Raw genomic sequence first — 4,460 nt, 5'->3', positions numbered from 1 at the left:
CTCCCTGTGAAGGGCGGTAATCACACACACACAGGGCCTATAGTGTTCAGCGCGCTCGCTCTGTCTTCATCATGTGAACTGCATTAATCCTCCAGCCGGCCCGCATCACTGTTCATTTAATGGCCTGTGGTGTCCACATAATCAGTCACATCTCTGAAAGAGGAGGAATTACCTAGAAAAGCACCTAGTGCACGCGGCCGGAGTACACACACATACACTGTGCAACTTACACACCAGAATAAGAGTGTTAGAGGGGGAGCTCAGAGCTAGAGAAAGGTTTTGTTTTAATTGGGGTGAAAGCGGAAGAGATGAGGCGATTGTAAATGAGGAGGGGGACAGCTTGCAGTCTTAATCAATGGAGATTGAGGGCTTTGACTCGGAGAGAGAGCAGTCAACAGGGAGACATACAGAGATCCAGGAAGATTTCAACATAGGAGGGTATCTGTGGGAGAGGGGAGGAGACTGGAAAGAGGAGAGAGAGAGAGAAACCGGAGGGAGGGAGGGAGGGATATCCACTGCACTGTTGTGTGACTGGAAATTTAATAGAGAGAGAGAGAGAGAAAGAGGAAGGAGCAGGATGCTGAAGCTGGACGAGCAAGAAGGAAGGAGAGAGAGAGAGAGAGAGTGAGCACCCACTGGTGTAGAAATCCAGGGTTGAGCTGTGGGCTGTGAACAATGCCTCCTCTACTACTGCATAGAGCGCAGTTCAGGGGCAAAAGGCAGGAAGGGGAGAGGTGGGGGGGGGGGGGTATTCAAAGAGAGCTAATGGTATAGATGTGATGTCAGTGGAGCGAGTGCGCTGCAGAGAGCGACCGAGGAGAGAGGACGAAAGGGAGTTTGTTCAGGGGCATGCTGATCCGGTGGGTGCCTGGATTGGCCACTGGACCGTACAAGCCCCTCCGAGGAAGCCGTAGCTGAGAGTGAATATCATTTTAGGCTGAAAGACACAGCAGCTGTGTTCCATATCTGTCGACAGAAAAAAAATCGAGGGGTAAAGTCAGCCGCAATCTCATCTCTCAGACTATCTGCAGAGTCGGAGGTGAAGAGTTAAACGCGGAGAGGCAGTGACTGATTCCTTGGGTCTGAATTTAGAATGTTATCAATTCAGTGCTAATCAGCCATCTGATATCCCTCATCCCTCTCTCTCTCTCTATCGCTCGCTCTCTCCTCTACTGACCTCTCTCCCTCCTCCTCTCACACCTCATTTACCCCTCAATTCTTCCCAGCACCTACTCAAGTTGTCACGCCTCCATGTATCGAGCGATATCCCTCACAATTATTTATTGCAATCTTCTGCGCAACCTCGCTCGAAATTGGTAAGAAAAGGTGCTCAGTGGAAGTGTTTAAAGGCAGATGCTGGGCGCTTGTGGAGCGGGGGGCGGATTCAGCTACTGTATGCACCTCGCCGTTGCTGTGGCAACGCAACATCCAAAGCGGAGCACGCGCGAGTTGTGGCCGCCGCATGCGTTCTGTACCTCATATGCACACCTACACAAACACATAAAGTGTGAAGCTGGAGAATCTGATCCTTTACCAGGCCTGTATACAGGCAGAAGAACAGCTGTTTGTTTCTACCTTAGAGCGCATCGGTTGATTGACATGTCCTGTGTGTTCTGATGTGACACGCATGAAATATATGGTCTCATCTGTGCCATTGCTCTTCAAACAAGTAATTGCCCTTGGGTGCATTTACATACATGTTACGCATTTGCATATTAACATTTAGTAAGATAGTGATTCGCTACATAATTTACAAGCTTTTGTATTCATTTAAGAGGTGACACGGTGGCGCATTGGGTAGCGCTGACTCCTCACAACAAGGTTGTTGCTGTTTCGAGCCCAAGCTGGGTCAGTTTGCATTTCCGTGTGGAGTTTGCATGTTCTCCCCATGTTCATGTGGGTTTCCTCTGGGTGCTCCGGTTTCCCCACAAGTCAAAAGACATGCGGTACAGGTGAATTGGGTAGGCTAAATTGTTCGTAGTGTATGTGTGTGAGTGAGTGTGTATGGATGTTTCCCAGTGTTGGGTTGCAGCTGCGTCCGCTGCATAAAACATATGCTAAATTGTTGGCGGTTCATTCCCCTGTGGCGAGCCCAGATTAATAAAGGGACTAAGACGAAAAGAAATTAAATGAATGAATGTATTTATTTTAGTGGTGACACGGTGGTGCAGTGGGTAGCGCTGATGCCTCACAGCAAGAAAGTCGCTGCTTCGAGACCTGGCTGGGTCAGCTTGCATTTCTGTGTGGAGTGTACATGTTCGTGTGGGTTTCCTCCGGGTGCTCTGGTTTCCCCCACAGTCCAAAGACATGTGGAATAGGTGAATTGAGTAAGCTAAGTTGGTGTATGTGTGGGTGTGGGTGTGAATGTGAGAGTGTATGGGTATTTCCCAGTGCTGGGTTACGGCTGGAAGGGCATCCACTGCGTAAAACTAATGCTGGATAAGTTGGTGGTTCATTCTGCCGTGGCGACTGAAATGTAAAATAAAGTGTAACCCAATATTCTCTGCAAGTGTAACAAAGTATATCGCAATATATATTGCAGAAAAGCAAAATATCACAATGTCAGATTTTTCCAAGATCGTGCAGCCCAAGCTGGAATAGTTGGCGGTTCATTCTGCTGTGGCGACCACTGATAAATAAGGGACTAAGCCGAAGAAAAATGAATACATTCATTCATTCATTTTCTTTCTCGGCTTAGTCTCTTTATTAATCAGGGGTCACCACAGCAGAGTGAACCGCCAACTATTCCAGATTCCAGCTAGGGCTGCAGGATATTGGAAAAATCTGACATTGTGATATTTTGCTTTTCTGCAATATATATTGCGATATACTTTGTTATACTTGCAGAGAATTTTTGGTCACACTTTATTTTAAGTTTCAGTTCTTGCTCTTAGCAAACCATTTCAACTTTTATTTCAATAAACTCCTAATTTGCTCCTTATTAATAGTGATTAAGGTAGTTTAGGTATTGGGTAGGATTAGGGATGTAGAATTAGATGATACGGAACGTGTGCTTTACTAAGAAGCAGCCAATATCTCAATAACATGCATGATAATAAGCAACTAGTTAATAGTGAGAATTAGTCCCTAAAGTGTTACTGAATGTATAATTTTTGATTGGGATGATTATGTAGGGCAGTTAATCATGCATAACATGTAATAAACAAACTACAAACCTAGATAAGTGCAACGAAGCAAAGATAAAAGTGAAATAAACAGTGCATGCATAACAGCTGTGTCAATATATAAATGTAAAAATTACACTGCAAAGTCAACTCAACATTGCATATCTTTGCGGTGTGACTATTGAGAGTGCACACATTGTGATATTGATGCTGTAACAATATATTGTGCAGCCCTAATTTCAGCAATATGTTTTATGCAGCGGATGCCCTTCCAGCCGCAACCCAGTACTGGGAAACACCTATACACTTTCACATTCACATACATACTCATACGCTACTGCTAATTTAGTTCATCCAATTCACTTATAGTGCATGTCTTTGGACTGTGGAGGAAACCGGAACACACGGAGCCGGTACTCGAACCAGTGACCTTCTTGCTGTGAGGTAACCATGCCACCCAAAATCATTTGTATAAAATTCCTAATTGTTTTAACTTAAATTTGGTCAAATAAGAACAGGCCCACCTGTTGGGTTAAATTGTTTATCCCAAGAGCTAGGATTGTTCATGTTTGACCATTTTTAAACAAGCAACCCAGCATTTTTTAGAGTGCAGTACTGATTAAACCACATGACTGTTGAAAACTTGATTCAGATTGGTTAATGAATGTGTGAAATGGAGTGCTTGTGCCCACCAACTTTTCAGAGGGCCTAATTCCAGAAGTATTTTTTTTTTTTGCATTGATTTTTTTTTTCTCCGTAGGGATTTTTAAAAGGTCTTCATTAAATCATTAAATGCCATAAACCAAACCAACCAGCTAGGAGTTGAATCATGTTACAAATTTTGATTTGAGGCAGTGTATGAAAATCAAACAAAAAGACAAAGATACAAATGACTTCAAAGAGGCGAAGGGAGGGAGAGGGAGATCGACTCCACTACATCATTAGCAGTGCTTTATGGGAGTGGGCACAGCTAAAGGTTTCTTTGAGTGCAAGTTGCTCGATAAAGCTCTCTGATGGTTATTATTTCTGCACAACAACATGGATAATGTAGCTTCTTTTGCGCAAATTCCACTAATAAACATGATTTTTTTAAAGATTATGTCAAATATGGAAAGCTAATTTGGTAAGGGTTGCCTTGAGATTTTCCTGTGGCTTGTTTTAAAGGTTTTTAAATTCAACAAAGGGTCTATGGGAAGCTTAATTCTGTCAGTGTTTGATAGTTTTATTTTTTATAATGTAAACTGCACACACTAATGTCTTAAACATTTATATATAGTGAAAAATAGAAGCCTACAAGTTTTTAAAAATAGCAGTATTGCTTCACTTTTTTCCCTT

This window comes from Danio aesculapii, chromosome 3, assembly GCF_903798145.1.
Source record: "Danio aesculapii chromosome 3, fDanAes4.1, whole genome shotgun sequence".
Taxonomy (NCBI): Eukaryota; Metazoa; Chordata; class Actinopteri; order Cypriniformes; family Danionidae; genus Danio; species Danio aesculapii.
Note: the sequence above shows the minus strand (reverse complement) of the source record.